Here is a 25,575-nt window from a genome sequence, read left to right as displayed (position 1 = left end):
ACAGACAAGGGTGGTCCTGTTCTTGTCTGGTGAAGGCCTCTACCTAGCGAAGCTGAACACCAATCCTCCGTTGCCTCTTCCTACAACTCCTGGACCTTGATCCCTTCACTGAACATCAAGATATTGATTTTAGGGCTGTCACTGTCATTACACCTCCAAAGATTTTCTTTTCATGGCCTCCAATCTCATAATTCCCCAAGACCGCATTATTTGCTTCTACACCTTTTCCAAGATTCACACACCGACCTGTCCTGGTAGCTCCACTGTCTGAGCCTGTACCTGCCCCGCTGAACTTATTTCTTCTAATCGCAAGGCCAATTTTTCTCCTTCATCCAGTCTCTTCCCACCTACATCCATGGCTCTTCCGATGCCCTCCGCCACTACAATGGTTTCCGGTTTTCCACCCCTCACTACCTCCTTCTCATCAAGAATATCCAATCCCTCTACACCACCAGCTTAAGGATTGTTTGCTTCCTCCCTGAAGGAAGCCCCAACCAGTCTTCAGCCACCACCTCTTCAAGCTGGCTGAACCTTCTCACATTGAGAAACCTCTCCTTTGGCTCCACTCACTTCCTCTAAATAAAAGGCGTTGCTATGGGGACACCAATGGGTCCTAGCTATGCCTGTTTGTTGTGGAATATGCGGTACATTTTTTGTTCCTGTCCTCCTTATGCCCACTTCCTCCCCTCTTTTTAGTACTTTGATGATTTACCATTGCCATTTCCTGCTCTCATCACAAACTGGAAATTTTCAGACACTGTGGCTGCAATTTCCGCCTTTGACTCAACTTTGCATGGTTCACCTACAACACGGCCCTTCCTTGACTTCTCGACCTCTATTTCTGATCAAGATACCCGATAAGTCTACTGATTTCTTTTGCTGTCTTGACTACTTTCTCCCACCTGCCTTCCACAAGAAATTTATTCTCCTATTCCTCCATCAACGTTGGCATCAGTACTGAGGAAAATGGGGGCTGTAACATTGGGACGGCCTCCATCTGAACCATGCTGGGACCAGGGTTCTTGCGGACCGTACAACTAGGGAAGTAGAGAGGGCTTTAAACTAAAGAGTGGTGGTGAAGGTTCAGTTGCTTGGAAAATTAGGAAGTGAAGTTTGAAGGTAGGAGTGCAGGTTTGTGACCAGTCTTTTTAAAAAAAAAAAAAATTTTTATTAAAGGTTTTCATAAAATATCAATAACAAAATGAGAAAGAAAAAAGAACCCAACAGGGTTAAGTACAAAACACAATCTAAAAAAGCAACCCCCCCCCCAAACCCCTCCCCCCTGTACCTAAATAATAAATTAACATTAACACCCCGACTTAAGACAACAGGTGTATACACCCCCTCAGACCCTTCCAGTGTAAATAACATAAACAAAAATAAAGTAAACCCCTCCTCCCCCCGAGCTGCTGCTGCCATTGACCAATGTCTATCGTTCTGCCAGAAAGTCTAAGAACGGTTGCCACCGCCTAAAGAACCCTTGTACCGACCCTCTCAAGGTGAATTTCACCCTCTCCAATTTAATGAACCCTGCCATATCGCTGATCCAGGATTCCACGCCCGGGGGCCTCGTATCTTTCCACTGAAGGAGAATCCTTCGCCGGGCTACCAGGGATGCAAAGGCCAGAATTCCGGCCTCTTTCGCCTCCTGCACTCCCGGCTCCTCTGCCACCCCAAATATTGCGAGCCCCCAGCCCGGTTTGACCCTGGATCCTACCACCCTCGACACCGTCCTCGCTACGCCCTTCCAAAATTCCTCCAGCCCTGGGCATGCCCAGAACATATGGGTGTGATTTGCTGGGCTCCCTGAGCACCTAACACACCTGTCCTCGCCCCCAAAGAACCTGCTCATCCTTGTCCCGGTCATGTGTGCCCTGTGCAGCACCTTAAACTGTATGAGGCTGAGCCTCACGCAGGAAGAGGAAGAGTTCACCCTCCTTAGGGCATCTGCCCACGTCCCCTCTTCGATCTCCTCTCCCAACTCCTCCTCCCACTTACCTTTCAACTCCACCACCGAGGCCTCCTCCTCCTCCTGCATCACCTGGTAAGTTTCCGAGATCTTCCCCACTCCCACCCACCCCCCCGAGAGCACCCTGTCCTGTACTGTGTGTGGCAGTAGTCATGGGAATTCCACCACCTGCCGTCTGGCAAACGCCCTTACCTGTAAGTACCTGAAGGTGTTCCCCGGGGGGGGGAGCCCGTACTTCTCCTCCAGCTCACCCAAGCTCGCGAACTTCCCGTCCACTAACAGGTCCCCCAACTTTCGTATCCCTGCCCTGTGCCACCCCGAAAACCCTCCACCTGTTCTTCCTGGGGCGAACCGGTGGTTCCCCCGTAATGGGGTCCACGCCGAGGCCCTAACTTCCCCCTATGCCGCCTCCACTGCCCCCAGGCTTTGAGGGCCGCCACCACCCTCGTGGTATACCTCCTTGGAGGGAGCGGCAGCGGCGCCGTTGCCAGCGCCCCCAGACTTGTACCCATGCAGCCGCCTCCCCCTCCATCACCCACTTGCGCACCATTGTCGCATTGGCGGCCCAGTAGTACCCACAGAGGTTGGGCAGCGCCAGCCCCCACCTATCTCTACTCCGCTCCAGGAACACCCTTCTCACCCTCAGAGTCCCTCGCGCCCACACAAACCCCATTATACTCCTGTTAACCCGCCTGAAAAAATCCTTCGGGATAATCACGGGGAGGCACTGGAACAGGAACAAAAACCTTGGGAGCACCGTCATTTTGATTGACTGCACCCTACCCGCCAGGGACAGCGGCAACGCGTCCCACCTCTTGAACTCCTCCTCCATTTGCTCCACCAGCCTTGTAAAGTTAAGCCTATGCAGGGCCCCCCAGCTCCTGGCCACCTGGACCCCCAAATATCTGAAGCTCCTCTCCGCCCTTTTTAGTGGGAGCTCGCCAATCCCCCTCTCCTGGTCCCCTAGCTGAACTACGAACAGCTCGCTCTTCCCCATATTGAGCTTGTACCCCGAAAAGCCCCCGAATTCCCTAAGGATCCTCATTACCTCTGGCATTCCTCCCACCGGGTCCGCCACATACAGCAGCAGGTCGTCCGCATAAAGCGACACCCTATGCTCCTCCCCACCCCGCACCAACCCCCTCCAGTTCCTCGACTCTCTCAGTGCCATAGCCAGGGGTTCAATCGCCAGTGCGAAGAGCAGGGGGGACAAGGGACACCCCTGTCTCGTCCCTCTGTGCAACCGAAAGTACTCGGACCTCCTCCTATTTGTGGCCACACTCGCCATCGGGACCTCATACAACAGCCTAACCCACCTGACAAACCCCTCCCAAAACCCGAACCTCTTCAGCACCTCCCACAGGTACCCCCACTCTACCCTATCGAAGGCTTTCTCAGCGTCCATCGCCACCACTATCTCCGCCTCCCCCTCCCTCGCCGGCATCATGATAACGTTCAAAAGCCTCCGCACATTCGCGTTCAACTGTCTCCCCTTCACAAACCCCGTCTGGTCTTCATGGATGATCTGCGGCACACAATCCTCAATCCTCGTGGCTAAGACCTTCGCCAGCACCTTGGCATCTACATTTAGCAAGGAAATCGGTCTGTAAGACCCACATTGCAGGGGATCCTTGTCCCGCTTCAGGATCAAGGAGATCAGTGCCCGGGACATCGTCGGGGGTAAAGCCCCCCCTCCCTTGCCTCATTGAAGGTCCTAACTAATAGCGGGCCCAACAGGTCCATATATTTTTTATAGAACTCGACCGTGAAACCGTCCGGCCCCGGTGCCTTCCCCGCCTGCATGCTTCCTATCCCTTTGATCAGCTCCTCCAGCCCAATCGGGGCCCCCAGTCCCGCCACCAGTCCCTCTTCCACCTTTGGGAACCTCAATTGGTCCAGGAAAGGTCCCATCCCTCCCTCCTCCCGTGGGGGCTTGGATCGGTACAATTCCTCGTAGAAGTCCCTGAAGACCCCATTGATGCCAACCCCACTCCGCACCACGCTCCCTCCCCTGTCCTTAACTCCCCCGATCTCCCGAGCTGCGTCCCGCTTCCGAAGCTGATGTGCCAGCATCCGGCTTGCCTTTTCCCCATACTCGTAGACCGTCCCCTGGGCCTTCCTCCACTGCACCTCCGCCTTCCTGGTGGTCACCAGGTCGAATTCGGCCTGGAGGCTGCGCCTCTTCCTCAACAATCCTTCCTCAGGTTCTTCCGCATACCTCCTGTCTACCCTCACCATCTCCCCCACCAGCCTCTCCCTCTCCCTCCGCTCCCTCCGCTCCTTGTGGGCCCTGATGGAGATCAGCTCTCCCCTCACCACCGCCTTCAGTGCCTCCCATACCATCCCCACTTGGACCTCCCCGTTGTCGTTGGTCTCCAAGTACCTCTCTATACTTCCTCGGACACGCTCGCTCACCTCCTCGTCCGCCAACAGCCCCACCTACAAGCGCCACAGCGGGCGCTGGTCCCTCTCCTCCCCCATCTCCAAGTCCACCCAATGCGGGGCGTGGTCCGAAATGGCTATTGCCGAATACTCGGTATCCTCTACTCTCGCTATCAGCACCCTACTCAAAATGAAAAAGTTGATTCGAGAATAAGTCTCATGGACATGTGAGAAGAATGAAAATTCCCTAGCCCCCGGCCTTGCAAATCTCCAAGGGTCCACCCCTCCCAAATGGTCCATAAATTCCCTCAACACTCTAGCCGCCGCCGGCTTCCTACCCATCCTAGACCTGGAGCGATCCAGTGCAGGATCCAACACCGTGTTAAAGTCTCCCCCATTATCAGGCCCCCCACTTCCAAGTCTGGGATCCGACCCAACATACGCCGCATAAAACCCGCATCGTCCCAGTTCGGAGCATACACATTGACCAGTACCACCCTCTCTCCCTGCAACTTACCACTTACCATTAGGTACCTACCGCCATTATCTGCCACATTGCTCGACGCCTCGAATAACACCTCCTTTCCCACCAAGATCGCCACCCCTCGATTTTTGGCATCTAGCCCCGAGTGAAACACCTGACCTACCCACCCTTTCCTCAGTCTTACCTGGTCTGCCACCTTCAGGTGTGTCTCCTGGAGCATAACCACATCCGCCTTGAGCCCCTTCAGGTGCGCGAACACGCGGGCCCGCTTAACCGGCCCATTCAGTCCCCTTACATTCCAGGTTATCAGCCGGATCAGGGGGCTACCCGCCCCCCTCCCCCGCCGACTAGCCATGACCCCTCCTCGGCCAGCCACGCGCCCGCACCCCACACCCGGCCCGTTCCCCACAGCGGCATACCCCCGTCTCGACCCACCCCACTCGCTCCAGCTCCTCCTTGATCTTAGCAGCAGCAACTCGATTCCCCCCCACCCACACCCCCCCGGCTAGGACCCATCCTAGCTGGTTTACACCCCCATTGCACTTCCGCAAGTCAGCTGACTCCTGCTGACCCCGGCCACCCCCGCCTCCCCTTCGACTCCTCCCATTGTGTGGCACACCCTCCTCTCCTGCTCCCCATTCACAGGCTTTCCCCCTCCGTTCTAAGTGCGGGAAACAATCCTCGCTTCCCCGCACCCCCCCACCAGTCTTCGGCGCGGGGAAAACGCCCGCGCTCTCCACCTACCAGGCCCCGCCACCCCCCAAAACAGTGCCCAACCCGCCCCATCCACCCTCCCCAACCCGAAAGAGAAAAACACAGAAAAAAAGAAACCCAAAACAATGCAAAGCCCCCCCCACCCCCCCGAACCCAAAATAGGCATAATATATCCACCGCAGTCCCCAATCACCCATCCCGACTCTCAGTCTGTGTCCAGCTTCTCGGCCTGAACAAAGGCCCACGCCTCCTCCGGAGACTCAAAATAATGGTGCCGGTCCTTGTAGGTAACCCACAGTCGCGCCGGCTGCAACATGCCAAACTTCACCCCCTTCCTGTGCAACACCGCCTTCGCTCAATTGTACCCAGCCCTCTTCTTCGCCACCTCCGCACTCCAGTCCTGATATATCCGAACCTCCGCGTTCTCCCACCTACTGCTCCTCTCCTTCTTGGCCCACCTGAGCACACACTCCCGATCGACGAACCGATGGAACCGCACCAGCACCGCCCGCGGAGGCTTGTTAGCCTTGGGCCTCCTCGCCAACACTCTATGGGCCCCTTCCAGCTCCAGGGGCTCCTGGAAGGACCCCGCTCCCATCAGCGAGTTTAACATGGTGACCACATAGGCCCCCAAGTCCTGCCCCTCCAGCCCCTCCGGGTGGCCCAGAATCCGCAGATTCTTCCGCCTCGACCGATTCTCCATCTCCTCGAACCACTCCTGCCATTTCTTGTGGAGCGCCTCGTGCGCCTCCACCTTTACCGCCAGGACTAAGATCTCATCCTCATTGTCAGAGATCTTTTGTTGAGCCTCTCGGATTGCCACCCCCTGGGCCGTCTGTGTCTCCAGCAGCTTATCAATAGAAGCCTTCATCGGCTCTGGCAGGTCCGTTTTAATCTCTCTGAGGCAGCGCTGGATACCCTCCTGTTGCTCCTCCGCCCACTGCCTCCACGCTGCCTGGTCTCCGCCCGCCGCCATTTTGTCCTTCTTCCCTCCCTTTTTCTTGTCCACCACCACCTTTTTTGTTGCCCCGCTCCTAGTTAAAGCCATATACTGACGGGGAGCTATTATTAACTCCTTCCCACACCGGGAAACATCGAAAAAGTGCCCTTGGGGCCCTGAAAAGAGCCCAAAAGGCCGTTTTAGCGGGAGCCGCCGAATGTGCGACTTAGCTCCGCATAGCCGCAACCGGACGTCTCGAGAGGGAATCCTTTTGGCAGTGTTCGCTTCACCAATCTGCCCCAAAATGTCTGTGGAAACTCCTGAAAAAGGTCTAAGAGTCCGTTCCAGACGGGAGCTGCCAAATGCGCGACCTACTCCTCCATGGCCGCCACTGGAAGCCTCGTCCCCGCTTCTTCAGTGGCCTTGGTGAGATCTTTTCACATTTGTTCCCTCTGCTGCTAGAATTCACCTTTGATACAGGCCCTCAGGTCAGCTTGCAGCTTTAAGCTTGCCCTTCCCCCGCCTGCATGCTGGAAGAGGCCCTGTTTATCCTGTTGCAGCCAAATCTTTTACTGTTTCTGGCGGGTCTGGTAACCAAAAGACATACTATTCCTGGGGGACACTGTCAGGGGAATGTTGCAGTCTTCTTCCCACACCGGGAAATGTCAAACAAATGCCGTGGGGGCCCTGTAAAAGAGCCCAAATGTCCGTTCCAAGCGGGGGCTACCAAATATGCGACCTAGCTCTGCATAGCCGCACCCGGAAGTCCGTTTGTGACCAGTCTTGAGTGTCAACAGAAAACAACAAGTATGGACAGATCACATGAACATTATATTGCACCAAAGACTCATACAAGAGCCCTAACTAGGAGGGGGGTGGGAAGGGTTCCATGAACGGGAGGTTTAAAAAATCAGGGGGATATGAGCGAGTGGTGGCACAGGATAATGATGGAAAACTTGACTGTCAGAGTGTGACAGGCCGGGGCAGGAAATGTAAACAAAAATATGCAAATCCAGAGTACAAAGAACAAAGAACAAAGAAATGTACAGCACAGGAACAGGCCCTTCGGCCCTCCAAGCCCGTGCCGACCATACTGCCCGACTAAACTACAATCTTCTACACTTCCTGGGTCCGTATCCTTCTATTCCCATCCTATGCATATATTTGTCAAGATGCCCCTTAAATGTCCCTATCGTCCCTGCCTCCACTACCTCCTCCGGTAGTGAGTTCCAGGCACCCACTACCCTCTGCGTAAAAAACTTGCCTCGTACATCTACTCTAAACTTTGCCCCTCTCACCTTAAACCTATGCCCCCTAGTAATTGACCCCTCTACCCTGGGGAAAAGCCTCTGACTATCCACTCTGTCTATGCCCCTCATAATTTTGTATACCTCTATCAGGTCGCCCCTCAACCTCCTTCGTTCCAGTGAGAACAAACCGAGTTTATTCAATCGCTCCTCATAGCTTATGCCCTCCATACCAGGCAACATTCTGGTAAATCTCTTCTGCACCCTCTCTAAAGCCTCCACATCCTTCTGGTAGTGTGGCGACCAGAATTGAACACTATACTCCAAGTGTGGCCTAACTAAGGTTCTATACAGCTGCAACATGACTTGCCAATTCTTATACTCAATGCCCCGGCCAATGAAGGCAAGCATGCCGTATGCCTTCTTGACTACCTTCTCCACCTGTGTAGCCCCTTTCAGTGATCTGTGGACCTGTACTCCTAGATCTCTTTGACTTTCAATACTCCTGAGGGTTCTACCATTCACTGTATATTCCCTACCTGCATTAGCCCTTCCAAAATGCATTACCTCACATTTGTCCAGGTTAAACTCCATCTGCCATCTCTCCGCCCAAGTCTCCAGACAATCTAAATCCTGCTGTATCCTCAGACAGTCCTCATCGCTATCCGCAATTCCACCAACCTTTGTGTCGTCTGCAAACTTACTAATCAGACCAGTTACATTTTCCTCCAAATCATTTATATATACTACAAAGAGCAAAGGTCCCAGCACTGATCCCTGTGGAACACCACTGGTCACAGCCCTCCAATTAGAAAAGCATCCCTCCATTGCTACCCTCTGCCTTCTATGGCCTAGCCAGTTCTGTATCCACCTTGCCAGTTCACCCCTGATCCCGTGTGACTTCACCTTTTGTACTAGTAAACAATTGTAAAAATCAAAGCGAAATATTCATTATCTGAATGCACGAAACATTGCAACAAGATAGATGAGCTGATAGCACAGATTGCAATATATGTGTATGATGTATTAGCTATTACTGAAACATGGTTGCAGGGTGACCAGGACTGTGTGCTCAATATTCCATGGTACACAATGCTTCAAAAGAACAGACCAAAGGGGAATGGAGGTGTATTAGCGTTGTTAATCAAGGAAGGTTTCAGAGCAGTGTTCAGTCGTTATATCAAGGCAGTGGACTGTGCTGTAGAATCGGATTGGGTTGAAATCATGAATAGCAGGGGAAGGAAGACAAGGTGGGAGTAGTAGACCCCGAAAATGTGACCTCTCAAGAGGTCAGAGCACAAATAGGAAAATATCAAGGGCATGTTTAAAGGGAACTGCAATTATAATTATAATAATAATCGCTTATTGTCACAAGTAGGCTTCAATGAAGTTACTGTGAAAAGCCTGTATCATGGCACATTTTCATACTGATTGGACAAACAAAACCACCAAAGGTAGTGTTGAAAAATAATTTGTGGAGTGCATCAGGGATGGTTTTTTAAAGCAGTACATTGTGGAACCTACCTGGCAGAGGGCTGTTTTAGATTTGGTTTTGTGCAGTCATAGAACTGCTACAGTGCTGGAGACTAAGCATCGAGTCTGCTTAGGCCCACTCCACTTAGACCCACTCCACTACCCTATCCCCATAACCTAATCTGTACATCCCTGGACACTGAGGGAAAATTTAGCATGGCTAATCCACCTAACCTGCACATCGTTGCGAGGAAACCAGAGCAAATGCAGACACGGGGAGAACGTGCAAACTCCACACAGTCATCCAAGGCCGGAATTGAATCTGGGTCTCTGGTACAGTGAGGCAGCCATGCTAACCAATGTGCCACCGTAATAGGGGGTCTTGTGTTTAAGGATTCCCCTGGAGGGTAGTGACCACAATTCCAGATACAATTTGAGGGTGAATGCCATCGGTCCATAATCAGTGTCTTCAACTTAAATAAGGGCAATTATAATGGTGTGAGTGAGGAGTTGTCTAAAGTGAACTGGGTAAACAAGCTAAGATACAGGTCAGTAGATGATTAGTGGCAGATATTGAAACAGCTGGTCCATAATGCTCAAAAAGAGGGATTCCATGAGAAAGAGGCAAAATCCATAGTTAACAAAGAAGATCAAGAATAATGTTAAATTGGAAAGCAGGATATACAAAGTGGCATGGGATAGTGGTAGACCAGAGAACTGGGAAGTTTCTAGGATCCAGCAGCAAAAGACTAAAAAGACTAAAAAGCTCATAAAGGAAAAAATGAATTTTGAGAGAAAACTTGCATAAAAACAAACAGTAAGGGTTTCTATGGATATATAAATAGAAAGTAGGCGTCACAGGTAAATGTGGGACGTCACTGGACGAGGCTCGTGAATTAATACCAGTAAACAAAGAAATGGTGGATATGATGAATACATTTTTCTCCATCAGTCTTCACCATGGAAGTTTGCAAATATCCTGAAGATATCAGATGGGATGATTTCAAATAACATGGTTCAACTTACAAAAATCCTAATCACAAGGGGTAGAATATTAGAGAAACTCAAGGGGCTAAAAATGGACAAGTTTCCCGGACCTGGTGAACTGCACATTAGAGTTTTAATGGAAGTAGCTGCAGGGATAGTCAACTCATTGGTTGAAATTTTTTGGAACCCATAAAATTCCAGTAGGGTACCGGAAGATTGGAAAACAGCCAATGTGACGCTGTTGTCCAGAAAGGGAGGAGGCAGGGCACTATGGGCCTGTTAGTTTAACTTCTATTATTGGCATGACGCTGAAACCGATAATCAAAGAGAAAAGAGCTAATCATTTAGAAAAGCTGAATATAATCAAGCCTAGTCAACTTGGTTTTATGAAAGGTAAATCATGTTTGACAAATTTGCTCAAATTCTTTGAGGATGTAACAGGGAGCGTAGATGGAGAGGAACCTGTAGATGCAGTGTATTGAGATAAATACATTTGACAAATTTGCTCAAATTGTTTGAGAATGTAACAGGAAGCGTAGATAGAGGAGAAACTGTAGATGCAGTGTATTTAGATAAGTACATTTGACAAGGTGCCGCATAAGAAGCTAGTGCATAAAGTAAAAGCCCACGAAATTAGATGAAGTGTGTCATCATGAATTGAAAACTGGCTGTCACATAGAAAACAGAGAGTTGGAATAAATGGGTCCTTTTCGGACTGGAATGATGTAAATAGTGGAGCACGCAGGAATCAGTACTTGCTGTCTGGAGGAAGGAACAGAGTGTAAGGTTTCCAAATTTGACGATGGTACGAAAATAGGTGGAAGGGCATATTGTGATGAGGATATTGCGATTCTGCAACGGGTTATGGATAGATTGGGCGCCTGGGCGAAAACCTGGCAAATGGAGTTTAATGTGGGGAAGTGTGATGTCATACTTCGGTCGGGGGAATGAAAAGGTGGATTATTATCTAAATGGAGAGAGACTGAAGGTAAGTGAAGTACAGAGAGATCTAGGTGTTCTCGTGCATGAGTCACAAAAAACTAACAGGCAGATGTAACAAGTAGTTAAGAAGGCAAACGGCATTTTGACCTTTATTGCAAAGGAGTTGGAGTTTAAAAATGGGGAGTTGCAAATTATTGGCCTCACCTGGAAATCTGCGGAGCGTTTTGGTCCGCTTACCTAAAAAAGGACATAGTGTCATGTGAGAGTACCTTTAAGAAATGGGTGTTTATAAATGGGTGTGTATATAAATATCTGTAGTGAGAGTACTTTTAAGAAATGGATGTTTATTACTGCAGTGATGTCAGAGAGTGGGTGGAGCTGGGCTGTCTGTGAGTTTTTTACTTTCACTTTAGGCTTTTTGCTGCAGGGTGGGTTTGGTTTCATTTTAGTTTCGGAGAAGCTGCAATCACAGCAGGATGTGTGTGAATCTCTGCAAGCGTATGACTGTCCATTTGCTGATTTCAACATGGTAACTGTTCTCAGTAGTGAAGTTAAGCCTGATGTCTTTCTGTTAAAAGGTGTTTTAAAGTCTTATGGATGTTAAAAGTAAGAATTACTTAGTGTTGTATTCTTTGGGGGTTGTATTTGAATTGATGGTTGCTAAGGTGTTCACTGTATGTTTTAAAAAGGTTAACTTGAGTTCATAGAATAAACATTGTTTTGCTTAAAAAAATACTTTTCCATTTCTGCTTTACCACACCTATAGAGTGGACCATGTGTTCCCCATACCACAATCTAGTCAAAGTTGTGGGTCAGGTGAACTCCATGATACTCTTTGGGGATTTCTAAACCCTGGCCCATAACAATAGCAACATTGGAGGGAGTCTAAAGGTGATTCACCGGGCTAATTCCTCGGATGACATGATGGTCTTGTCAAGAGAGACTAAATAGTCTGGGGTCTGTATTCCTTGGAGTCTAGAAGATTGAGGCGTGACCTTTTTAAACATATGAGATCCCGAGGGACTTGACAGGGTAGATGGTCAGATGTTTTCCCTAGTAGGAGATTCTTGAACCCTCAGGCCTGGAGCAGAGCAATTGGGCCTCAGGCCTGGAGCAGAGCAATTGGGCCTCAGGCCTGGAGCAGAGCAATTGGGCCACGGGCTTGAGCAGAGCAATTGGGCCTCAGGCCTGTAGCAGAGCAATTGGGCCCCAGGCCTAGAGCAGAGCAATTGGGCCTCAGGCCTAGAGCAGAGCAATTGGGCCTCAAGCCTAGAGCAGTGCAATTGGGCCTCAGGCCTAGAGCAGACCAATTGGGCCTCTGGCCTAGAGCACAGCAATTGGGCCTCAGGCCTGGAGAAGAGCAATTGGGCCTCAGGCCTGGAGCAGAGCAGTCAGCTCTCAGGCCAGGAGAAGACCAGTTGAACCTCGGGCTTGAGCAGAGCAATTGGGCCTCAGGCCTGGAGCAGAGCAATTGGGCCTGGAGCAGAACAGTCAGCCCTCAGGCCGGCAGCAGAGCAGTTGGATCCCGGACCTGGAACAGAGCCATCGGGCCTTGGCCCAAAAGCGGAGACGTCGGGTCTCGGGCCAGGAGTGGAACTGTCAGGGCTCAGTCCTGTAGCAGAGCAGTTGAGCCTCAGGCCAGGAGCGGAGCAGTTGGACTCAGGCCAGGAGCATAGCGGTTGGGCTTCGGGACAGAAGTGGAATGTTTGAGGTCTCTGAGATAGGTGAGTGTGTGAAAGATGAGAGTAAATAAATAAGTGATGGGAGTGAGTGAGAAATGACAGTATGCGAGTGAGTGTGAATGTGAGTGAGTGGGTGTGAGGGGTGAGAGTGAATGTGTGTGAGAGCTGAGAGTGAGTCAGTGTGTGTGCAAGAGATGAGAATGAGTGAGTGAGAGGAGTGAGTGTGTGTGTACGATGAGAGGGAGTGAGTGATGAGAGTAAATGAGCAGTGAAAGTGAGCGAGTGTGTAGTTGAGAGTGAGTGAGTGAGAGTGTGAATGTGAGATAATGAGTGTGTGTGAGAGACGAGCATGAGTGAATGTGAATTTGAGTGTGAGTGAGTGAGAGTGAATGTGAGAGATGAGGGTGAATGACTGAGCGTGTGTGCGAGTGATGAACGTGAGTGAGTGAGTGTGTGTGATTGCGCTGAATATGAGAATCAAGCATTCCAGCAGCACTCTTCCCATTTGAAACAATGGAGCAGCAGCACAAATAGGTAAAACCTACGTACATTTTTAACAAAAGAACTTTTTAATTATAGCAAATGTTTATGGAAGAAATAGAAAAGACTTCCATAAATTACATTTTTGTATGTTTGGATCGATTGCGTGAAAACAAACATTTTTTTGTGGTTTGGCACAAAAACAGCAAGAATGTTTCTCAGCGATTCCTTCAGTATGCCTGGGGGGCCAAAAGGGTTCCATGGCTGGGAAAGGTTGGAAAACCCCGATCTTAGGAATATAGCTGCATCAGTACAACTCTGTCCTGCCTACTGTGGGGACCAATTTAGTCAAACCTAGGAGTTGCTTTGATTGTGTTATGGTGAGGTCGACCGGTTCTGAAGCTGGCCAGATTGCTTAAGGGATTTTAAAAACTTAGTACAAATATTAAACAAATATTACTTCTTCCTGTTTTTCAAGATTTGTTTCAAGAGGGGTCACTTGCCCAGATCCAATCTCATTTCACAAGGATCTGTTTGTGATTATTTTACTGTGATTATTGAGAAATGCACAAGATAGATATTAATTAAGTTAAAAATATGTATAACAAATTGAAGGCTAATTTTAATTGTGATCCAATTCTTTTCTCCTAACCTTTGCCTTTTTGGATTTTAGCAGCCTGTTTCACATAACTGGCCAAGTCACGATTATGCCATTCAAATGAGTGTAAACTACAAATAGTCCATTAGATTTGTCTGATGCATTTCTTTTTAAATTTTATTTCCAGTCTTTAATGTAAATTTGTTAGGCTATATAAGGGGACCTTTGATTGAAGCATATACCTGCTGAGTTTATTAGTCTCATAGATAATTCCGTAAGTGCAGCTTTTCATTAAAACAGCTATTAAATCAGATTTACGGGCAGCACAGTGGTGCAGTGGGATAGCCCTGCTGCCTCACGGCGCCGAGGTCCCAGGTTCGATCCCGGCCCTGGGTCACTGTCCGTGTGGAGTTTGCACATTCTCCCCGTGTTTGCGTGGGTTTCACCCCCACAACCCAAAGATGTGCAGGTTAGGCGGATTGGCCATGCTAAATTGCCCCTTAATTGGAAAAATGAATTGGTACTCTAAAGCTTCGGCGGTGACTCCGGTGGAGGCTCGGGCGTCTGTGACTCGGGAGCGTGGCTTTGATCTCCATGGCAGCTTCGGCACCCTAGACGGCGCTGGTGGGGAAAATGGTTGACCTGGGAAGGGAGCGCCTTCGGGGAGCGTCGGTGGGTGGGGGGGCCTAGACGGGGCCAGCGGAAGGACCGATCCTCCTGTAAGGTGCCCCAGTGGAGGGGAGGGTGGGACTGGTGGCTGGGGTGTGCGTGGGGTTCCGGTGGGCACCAGGTCTCATAGGGAGACCGTATCTTGACGGCCGTCGGCGTACGCCTCGTAGGCATACTGGGGGTTAGCATGGAGGAGATGGACCCTCTCGACCAACGGATCCGACTTGTGCGCCCGCACATGTTTTCGGAGCAGGATGGGTCCGGGTGCTGCCAGCCAGGTCGGGAGCGAGGTCCCAGAGGAGGCCTTCCTGGGGAAGACAAGGAGACGTTTGCGAGGTGTCTGGTTGGTGATCGTACAAAGCAGTGACCGGATGGAGTGGAGGGCATCCGGGAGGACTTCCTGCCAGCGGGAGACTGGGAGGTTCCTGGACCGTAGGGCGAGTAGGACGGTCTTCCAGACCGTTCCGTTCTCGCTCTCTACCTGTCCGTTACCCCGGGGGTTGTAACTGGTCGTCCTGCTCGAGGCGATGCCTTTGCTGAGCAGGAATTGACGCAGTTCGTCACTCATAAAGGAGGACCCCCTATCACTATATATGTAAGCGGGGAACCCAAACAGTGCAAAGATGCTATGGAGGGCCTTGATGACGGTGGTTGCGGTCATGTCGGGGCAGGGGTGGCGAATGGGAACCGGGAGTATTCATCAATCACCTTCAGGAAGTACGTGTTGCGGTCGGTGGAGGGGAGGGGGCCTTTGAAGTCCATGCTGAGGTGTTCAAAGGGACGGGAAGCCTTTATCAGGTGCACTTTCTCTGGTCGGTCGAAGTGCGGTTTGCACTCCGCGCAGATTTGGCAGTCCCTCGATGGAGTAAGACAGGTTGCGGGTCTTGACAAAATGGAAAAAGCGAGTGACCCCCGGGTGGCAGAGGTCCTCGTGGAGGGCTCGGCGGCGGTCCACTTGTGCGGTGGCACGTGTGCCGCGGGACAGGCGTCAGGAGGCTCGTTTAGCTTCCCGGGACGATACAAGATCTCGTAGTTGTAGGTGGAGAGTTCGATCCTCCACCGCAAGATCTTGTCGTTTTTTTATCTTGCCTCGTAGTGCATTATCGAACATGAAAGCAACCGACCATTGGTCGGTGAGGAGAGTGAATCTCCTGTCGGCCATGTAATGCCTCCACTGTCGCACAGCTTTGACTATGGCCTGGGCCTCCTTTTCGACTGAGGCGTGGTGGATTTCGGAAGCATGGAGGGTACGAGAGAAGAAGGCCACCGGTCTGCCCGCTTGGTTGAGGGTGGCCGCCAGAGCTACGTCGGACGCATCGTTCTCGACCTGGAAGGGGAGGGATTCGTCGATGGCATGCATTGTGGCCTTTGCAATGTCTGCTTTGATGCGGCTGAAGGCCTGGCGGGCCTCTATCGACAGGGGAAAAACTGTGGAGTGGATGAGGGGACGTGCCTTGTCCGCATAGTTGGGCACCCACTGGGCGTAGTAGCTGAAAAACCCTAGGCAACGCTTCAGGGCCTTGGAGCAGTGAGGGAGGAGGAACTCCATAAGGGGGGGCATGCGTTCAGGGTTGGGGCCTATAACTCCATTTCGCACTACGTAGCCGAGGATAGCTAGGCGGTCGGTGCTAAACACGCCTTTATCCTTGTTGTATGTAAGGTTCAGGATTTTTGCGGTCGGGAGGAATTTTCGGAGGTTGGTGTCGTGGTCCTGCTGGTCGTGGCTGCTGATAGACATTATCGAGATACGGGAATGTTGCCCGTAAGCCGTACCAGTCAACCATTCGGTCCATCTCGCGCTGGAAGACCGAGACCCCGTTGGTGACACCGAAGGGAACCCTTAAGAAGTGGCAGAGCCGCCCATCTGCCTCGAAGGCAGTGTATTTGCGGTCACTAGTGCGGATGGGGAGCTGGTGGTAGGCGGACTTGAGATCCACCATGGAGAAGACCTTATAATGCGCGATCCTGTTTACCAGGTCGGATATGCGGGGGAGAGGGTACGCGTCCAGCTGCGTAAACCTGTTGATGGTCTGACTGTAGTCGATGACCATCCTATGCTTCTCCCCGGTCTTTACCACCACTACTTGAGCTCTCCAGGGGCTGTTACTGGTTTCAATTACCCCTTCCCTTAGTAGCCTTTAGACCTCTGACCTAATAAAGATCCGGTCCTGGGCACTGTACTGTCTGCTCCTGGTGGCGATGGGTTTGCAATCCGGGGTGAGGTTGGCAAACAGGGAAAGCGGGTCGACCTCAAGGGTCGCGAGGCCGCAGACAGTGAGGGGGGGGTATCGTGCCGCCGAATTTGAAGGTTAGACTTTGGAGGTTACACTGGAAGTCTAAACCCAGGAGTGTAGCCGCGCAGAGGTGGGGAAGGACGTAGAGACGGAAATTTTTGAACTCCCTTCCCTGTGAGGTTTGCTACACTAAACCCCTTTATCTCCACTGAATGTGAACCGGAGGCTCGGGAGATTTTCTTGATTAACGGGGTGGATGAGGAGAGAACAGCGCCTTACTGTGTCGGGGTGTATGAAGCACTCCATGCTCCCAGAGTCGATTAGGCAGGGCGTCTCGTGCCCGTGGATGAATACGGTCGTCGTAGCAGTTGAGAGTGTTCGAGGCTGGGACTGATCCAGGGTCACTGAGGCTAATCGCAGCAGTTGAGAGTTCTCTTTGGGCAGTGCATGGTCAGCCGAGCTGGGGTCCTGGGGGTTCATCCAAGATGGCGGCTCCCATTGGTCGCACATGGCTGGGGGTGCACAAAATGGCGGCACCCATCCCTCCAACGTGGCGTCCGCGGAACAAGATGGCGGCGCCCAGGGTCCGCAAGTGGCTGTGGAATAGGAAGATGGCGGCGACCGCTGGCCGCACGGGGACCGTGGAGATGTTTGTGGTTGCGGTCCGCATTTGCCGCCGGAGACCGCGGCAACCGCACAGGCCTGACATACCCCCACGAAATGGCCCTTTTTGCCGCATCCCTTGCAGGTGGATGCGCGGGCCGGGCAGCGCTGGCTGGGGTGCTTGACCTGCCCGCAAAAGTAGCAGCGGGGCCCCCCGGCCGCCTTGCAGCGCAGGCCTGTGGGGGGAAGGGGGACGTCTCGGGGTCAGCCGCAGTGGGGTTCCATGCTGCCCAAGGGGCTGTCGCGCGGTCGGGAACGTAAGCACGGGCGTTCCTGAAGGCCACATCCAGGGAGCCTGCAAGGGCCCTTGCCTCCCTGAGACCCAGAGTGTCTTTCTCTAACAGTCACTGGCGGATTTGTGAGGACAGCATACCTGCCACGAAAGCGGCCCGGACTAAGAGTTCAGTGTGTTCGCTCGCCGAAACTTGCGGGCAGCTGCAGCTTCTCCCCAACACCAGGAGCGCACGGTAGAATTCTTCCAGCGATTCCCCAGGGGTTTGTCGCCTTTTTGCAAGCAGGTGCCGGGCATAGACCTGGTTTACCGGGCGAATATAGTGTCCTTTTAGCAGCTCTATTGCTGCATCGAAGTCTTCCGCTTCCTCGATGAGGGTGTAAATCTCCGGGCTCACCCTTGAGTGCAGGACTTGCAGTTTCTGCTCTCCCGTGGGTGTGTTTTCGGCCATCCCGAGATACCCTTTAAAGCATGCCAGCCAGTGCTTGAAGATTGGCGCTGACTTCGCCGCGTGAGGGCTGAGTTGCAGACACTCCGGCTTGATTCTGAGCTCCATCCTTTCTTCTTAAAACAAACTAGCTTATTAAATTGATGTATGATCAATGACCACTAAAGCGAGGTTGTAGTCCAACTGAAGGCTTTAATAAGCTAGGTGTTTCCCCCAGCAGCTCAGGTACAGAATGAAGGCTGCTGGGGCGGCACGGGCACTTATACCCCACCTAGCAGGGCAGAGCTACCATACATCCTAACCAATAGAAAGCATACAGTTTCCACCAATGGTGCTCCAGCCTATCAGGTACCGTAATACCTATAATACCACAATGGGTGTTTAAGAAATGTACCTTTAAGAAATGGGTCTTTATCAGTGATGTCAGAGTGTGGGTGGAGCTGGGTTGCCCGTCAGCTTTGTACTTTCGTTTTAGGCTGTTTGCTGCAGGGTGTGTTTTAGTTTCGTATTCAGAGCTGGATAGCTGCAGTCACAGCCAGAAGGTGCATTAGTCTCTATCTCTGTAATCTAAAAACTGTAAATTGATCCTTTGGTGATTAAAAACTAATAACTGCTCTCAGTAGTGATTTTAACCCGATGTGCTTCTGTTTAAAGGTTTTGTTTAAGGCTTATAGGTGTTAAAAGGAAAGCTTAAAGGATTACTTAGTGTTGTAGTCCTTGGGGATTGTATTTGAATTAATGGTTGCTAAGATGTTCACTGTATGTTTTAAAAAGGTTAACTTGAGTTCATAGAATAAACATTGTTTTGCTTTAATAAATACTTTTCCATTTCTGCTGTACCACAGCAGAGTGGGCCGTGTGCTCCCCATACCACAATCTATTAAAAGTTGTGGGTCAGGTGAACTCCATGATACACTTTGGGGTTCTCTAAACCCTGGCCCATAACATTAGGATGTTGTGCTGTGCGAGCGGTGCCCCAAACCCCAGCGTCGCTGTCAGGTACTTCTCTCCGTTTGATTCAGATTGGTCTGAGCCAGGTGTTTTGGACATGTGTGGTTCATATCCAGATTATCTCTGCCTGAGGTACCCAGTTCAGAATCATGGGCGTCATTCTCCGATCCCCCGCCAGGTCGGAGAATCGCCGGGGGCTGGCGTGAATCCCGCCCCTGACAGTTGCCGAAGTCTCCGGCACCGGAGATACGGCGGGGGTGGGAATCGCGCCGCGCCGGTTGGCGGCCCCCCCGCTCGATTCTCCGGCCCGGATGGGCCGAAGTCCCGCCGGTGTGGATTAAACCACCTTTTGAACGGCGGGACAAGGTGGCGTGGGCGGGCTCCGGGGTCCTGGGGGGGGCACGGGGCGATCTGGCCCCGGGTGGTGCCCCCACGGTGGCCAGGCCCGCGATCGGGGCCCACCGATCTGCGGGCGGGCCTGTGCCATGGGGGCACTCTTTCCCTTCCGCTACCGCCACGGTCTCCACCTTGGCGGAGGCGGAAGAGACTCCCTCCACTGCGCATGCGTGGGAAACTGTCAGCGGCCGCTGACGCTCCTGCGCATGCGCCGCCCGGGGATGTCATTTCCGCGCCAGCTGGCGGGGCAACAAAGGCCGTTTCCGCCAGCTGGCGGGGTGGAAATTCCTCCGGCGCCGGCCTAGCCCCTCAATGTTGGGGCTCGGCCCCAAAGATGCGGAGCATTCCGCACCTTTGGGGCGGCACGATGCCCGTCTGATTGGCGCCGTTTTGGGCGCCAGTCAGCGGACATCGCGCCGTTTCGGGAGAATTTCGCCCCATCACCTGGACTCAGAACCCCGAGACCAAGGGAAGACGTTCACAGAAGTCACACGCGGTCAATGTCACAAGCTTAGAACATCATGTCGTGACCCTCTAGGATCGCCTCAAACCAGAGGTGACAATCCTACCCTTTCCTACCATTCTTTTAAATAACCATGCTTTCCCGTTGTGACCAGGATTGAGAAAAATAAGATGAATTTATATTGCATGAATGGCAGATGGTTTCGAAGAGAGGAGGGTGGATCTAATACCTCGAGGCTCAGGAAACTTGAACGCCTTTTGATTTATACTGCAATTGTCACATTGATGTACATTATACCGTACCAATTAATGGAAACATGATAGTGTAATTGCAGCATTATGGAGCAAATATTAAACACTTATTCAAAGGATTTACCTTTGGTTGTAACCTAGGGCCACAATTTTATTGATTCAAGCCATATATCTTCCATGATTCAGTGGGCTTAGAAGAAAAGGACTAGCATTTATATTGTGCCATGAATGGTCACTGCACATCCCAAGGCACTTTATAGCCAAATAAATAATTTTTGGGGTGCAATCAATGTTGTAAAATAGGAAACAGTGCAGCCGATGAATGCACAGCAAGCTCTCACAGACAGCAGTGTGATAATGACCAGCTAATCAGCTTATTTGAAGTTGATTGAGGAATATATATTGGCCAGGATGCCTGCTCTCCTCTGAAATAACCGCACGGGAACTTTTACATCCATCCCAGAGAGCTGACAATGGCTGGAATTCTCTGGTTGCTGCAATTCATTTTTCCCGACGACAGCGTATCCACGCCCGGGGGTCTCCCGGTTGCAAGGGGTATTTACAATGGAAAATTCCATTGACAAAAAGTGGGAAGATAGAATCCCGCTGCCAACGAATGGCACGCCTCCGAGAAACACACGGCTGGAGAACCGGAGAATCCCGCCCATGTGACTCGGTGGAACAGTGCATCCAAAAGACAGCACCTTTGATAACGCAGCACTCCCTCAGTACCGCACTGGTGAGCCAGATTTTCTTTTTGTGCTCGAGTTATGGAGTGGAACTCAAGCCCACAAACTTCTGATGTAAAGGCAAGAAAACTACCATAAGTAACACAGCTGATACTTTTGCACGCTGTTAGCTTCACAAATTAAATCCGTGGTCTGTGCTAAATGAAGCAATCTCCATCAAATTGACAGTGTGCAGCTTAATATCCTTGGATAAATATCATTCTGCTCCTTTACAGCATTAAATATTTGTGATGTGATCAGGTTTATATACAGCTGTATTGTCATTGCCTGGGCTCTTATATGAACATCCTTTGGCAAAGTATTGCAAAGTTCTTACAATCTGTGGAGTCTGTTAAATGAGTCACAATCTGTACAAAGGAATAAGTAATTCAGATCACACGGAGCTATATAAACAGAAAATGGGCTGGTCTGAAAAACAAATATACGTTTTCATTGAAGGAAATACTGCCACAGAATATAGCCGATTGAAGCAGGAAAATATATTTAAGAATGTGACTGACACCACCGATGGATGCTGTGCTTGACAACATCCTGTTACATGTTTTCTGTGGCCATTGAGAAATAGCTAAAGGAACCAGCTTAGGTATTACACTCATTCCAAAGTGACAACTGCAAGAATCTAGAGAGGGATATAGACCGGTTAGGTGAGTGGGCAATAACGTGGCAGAAAATGTGAAGTTATGCACTTTGGTAGGAAGAATAAAGGAGCTGAACATTATTTAAATGGAGAAAGACTGCAGAAAGCAGCAACACAGGGGGATTTGGGCTTCCTTGTGCATAAATCACAAAAAACTAGCATTCAAGTTTAGCAGGTAATTGGGAAGGCAAATGGAATGTTGGCATTTATTTCAAAGGGAATAGAGTATAAAAATATGGAAGACCTGCTAAAACTATTGGTACTAGTTAGACCACACCTGTAATACTGTGAACAGTTTTGGTCCCCTTACCTAAGGAAAGAGATACTGGCATTGGAGGCAGTCCAGGGAAGGTTCACAAGAGGGTTAATCCCAGGTACAGAAGCTTTTTCTTATGAGGAGAGGTTGAGTCGGTTGGGACTGTACTCATTGGAGGTTCGGAGAATGAGAGGTGATCTTAATGAGACATATAGGAGTCTTATAATAATAATCTTTATTGTCATAAGTAGGCTTACATTAACACTGCAATGAAATTACTGTGAAAAGCCCCTAGTCGCCACATTCCGGCACCTGTTCGGGTACACAGAGGGAGAATTCAGAACGTCCAATTCACCTACCAGCACGTCTTTTGGGACTTGTGGGAGGAAACCGGAGCACCCGGAGGAAACCCATGCAGATACAGGGAGAACGAGCAGACTCCACACAGAGAGTGACCTAAGCCGGGAAACGAACCTGGGACCCTGGTGAAGCAACAGTGCTAACCACTGTGCTACCATGCCAATTCTCTGGGGGCTTGACAGGGTTGATGCTGAGAGGATGATTCCCCTTGTGGAGAGTCTAGGAGCAGAGGGCATAATCTCAAGTGTAAGAGGGTCGTCCATTTAAGACAGCGATGAGGAGGAATGTCTCCTTTTAGAGGCTACTCAATCTGTGGAATTCTTTACCGCAGAGATGTGTAGAGGCTGGGTCGTTAAATATGTTCAAGGTTGAGATAGGCAGATTTTTAATCAGTGAGGGAATCAAGGGTTATGGGGATAAGGTGGGAAAGTGGAGTTGAGGATTATATCAGATCAACCGTGATCTCATTGGATGGCGGAGCAGACTTGATGGGCCGAGTGGCTTACTTCGGTTCCTATGTTTTATGGTCTTATTGCAATTATCAAAGTTAAGGAAGTCAAATGACTTGAGGTTAAATGTAACAAAAAAGATTTGATGTAGTAAGCAAAGCTATCACTATTACATCCATTACACTATTCCTCAGAAGACAAACATAGGACACAACCGACAGAATACCCTTCGTCGTCCAGTACTTTCCCGGAGCGGAGAAACTACGACATCTTCTTCACAGCCTTCAACACGTCATCGATGAAGATGAACATCTTGCCAAGGTCATCCCCACACCCCCACTACTTGCCTTCAAACAACCGCGCAACTCAAACAAACCATTGTTTGCAGCAAACTACCCAGCCTTCAGAACAGTGACCACGACACCACACAACCCTGCCATGGCAATCTCTGCAAGACGTGCCAGATCATCGACATGGATGCCACCATTACACGTGAGAACACCACCCACCAGGTACACGGTACATACTCGTGCGACTCGGCCAATGTTGTCTACCTCATACGCTGCAGGAAAGAGTGTCCCGAAGCGTGGTACATTGGCGAGACCATGCAGACGCTGCAACAACGAATGAACGGACATCACGCGACAATCACCAGGCAGGAATGTTCCCTTCCAGTCGGGGAACACTTCAGCAGTCAAGGGCATTCAGCCTCTGATCTCCGGGTAAGCGTTCTCCAAGGCGGCCTTCAGGCCGCGCAACAACGCAGAATCGCCGAGCAGAAGTTTATAGCCAAGTTCCGCACACATGAGTGCGGCCTCAACCGGGACCTGGGATTCATGTCGCATTACATTCATCCCCATCATCTGGCCTGCAAAATCCTACCAACTGTCCTGGCTTGACACAATTCACACCTCTTTAACCTGGTGTTACCCCATCTCTGGATCTGTAAAGATTTAATCACCTGCTAATGGTCGCATTCCAAGCATTGCCTGGCATCTTTGAATCTGTCTATATATATGTTTCTGGAACATACCTCTTCATTCACCTGAGGAAGGAGCAGTGCTCCGAAAGCTAGTGACATCGAAATAAACCTGTTGGACTTTAACCTGGTGTTGTAAGACTTCTTACTGTGATCACTATTACAAGCATGCGCTGTACCTCCACTTGGTGAACACCTATCTGCTGTATTATTACGACATTCAAAATGCACACACAAGCCACCTTGGTAATATATCGTTAAGGACTAAATTCTCGACAGTTGAAGACTCATAGAATCATAGAATTTACAGTGCAGAAGGAGGCCATTTGGCTCATCGAGTCTGCACTGCCCCTTGGAAAGAGCACCCTATCCCCGTAACCCCATCTTGTCTTTTTGGACACTAAGGGGCAATTTAGCATGGCCAATCCATCTAATCTGTACATCTTTGGACTGTGGGAGGAAACCGGAGCACCCTGAGGAAATCCTCGCAGACACGGGGAGAATGTGCAAACTCCACACAGGCAGTCACCCAAGGCCGGAATTGAACCGGGGTCCCTGGAGCTGTGAGGCAGCAGCGCTAACCTCTGTGCCACCGTGCCACCCCAATCTCGCCCTCAATCTTATGGATGACTTGCTCTTCCCTAATTGTCCACATTTTTTTTGCATGAGGTAGGACTTCCAACAGTAGAGGAGGAGAGGGAGGGTGAGCAGAAATGGGAAAGCAGGGGTATGGAAAACACAATTGAAGAGAAGGCTCCTTAAGGAGTCTTCTAAAAGTTGGGGAGGAAAATGGCGAGGGGACGGTATGAGTTACAGACGTCGGGATCTTGAGTAATTAAACAAGTGCCAATAGCCAAACAGTGGGTTCGCAATTTGGTGGCATCGAGACACTGAACGTGTTCCGATGGTCAGGATAAAAGATGAAACTAAAATCACAAGATTTCCCAGACTTATGCAAATAGCGTTCACACATATTCCTCCAGGCTCTGTGTCAGTAATTTCAGCAGGAAACATCTAAGTTTCCCATCACAACTAGATTCTCAGAAACATTTCATTGCTGTCCATTAATTGTGCAACAAGACAGATAATGCTGTGCCAATTGTGCTTTGTTTTCCTCCTCTGTTCAAGGCAAGCCTGCATTCTCAGGAAACCTGAACTGGGGTTGGTAGATATTACTGTTACTTCACAATGAACCTGCCCCCGAGAGCGTTTGCCAGTGTTCCCAAGGATTTGGAACCCCCCTCCCTCGGAGATTGATTAGCTGAAATTGAATCGGTGACCAAGCAAAGTAGCAAATCCATCCTTTCCACTTGTCTGGAGGGGCTCACGGAGACAAAGCCGTGATTTTTTACGGGAAGAACCTTCTTACCTGTCACCCGGCACTCGGTTTTGCCACTCCCCTGGTAACTGCTTCCGAATGCTTCTGTGAAACTGGGAGCGCCACAGGCAGTGCCAGCTGTGTCGAGGCAATTCGTATGTGGGCGGTCCTTGCCAGGCGTCTCGTGACGAACTTGGCGATCTTGCCATGAGAGAGGCGAAGTCTCGGAGGAAGGCAACATGAACCTCAAATTTCAAATGTCACGTTTCCTTTCATTTGCCAGGCTAACACTCACTGATGCAAGCTCTGTCAAACGCTTATTCTTTGCCAGCGCAATAGCGGTGAACCGGTTTATCTCATTAATCACACACAAAAAAAAATTAGAGTTCCCGTGAGATAAACAGGAAATGCGAGGAATGACACACAACAGGCAGTATCTGATAAGTTCAGGTCGAGGCTGCAGACTCTCCAACAAGTTGGTGACTTGTAAACACAAGCGAGTGTTTTGGTAAGCTTGGGGATGGTGTGAAGGGTGAGATTTAAACACAAAGGGACAGAGAATAATAGGAAATGAGCTCATGGGACAAAGCAAACCTTGAACGTTAACAGGAAATTAAAACGC

The 25,575-nt window shown here is 50.4% G+C and overlaps 1 protein-coding gene across 1 annotated transcript in view; it reads right to left on the bottom strand.

Moving 5' to 3' along the window:
- The window catches only part of LOC140389615 (phospholipid scramblase 2-like), a 107,524-nt gene extending 82,064 nt beyond the window's left edge, over positions 1-25,460 (bottom strand). Inside the window, exon 1 of the mRNA XM_072473884.1 lies at positions 25,005-25,460. The gene's annotated coding sequence lies outside the window, so the exon portion shown is untranslated. The remainder of the gene's footprint in view (positions 1-25,004) is intronic.
- Positions 25,461-25,575: the final 115 nt, after the last annotated feature.

Source organism: Scyliorhinus torazame, chromosome 14 (genome assembly GCF_047496885.1).
Source record: "Scyliorhinus torazame isolate Kashiwa2021f chromosome 14, sScyTor2.1, whole genome shotgun sequence".
In the NCBI taxonomy this organism is placed as follows: domain Eukaryota; kingdom Metazoa; phylum Chordata; class Chondrichthyes; order Carcharhiniformes; family Scyliorhinidae; genus Scyliorhinus; species Scyliorhinus torazame.
The sequence above is the reverse complement of the archived record's forward strand: the minus strand, read 5'-3'. Positions and strand labels throughout refer to the sequence as shown.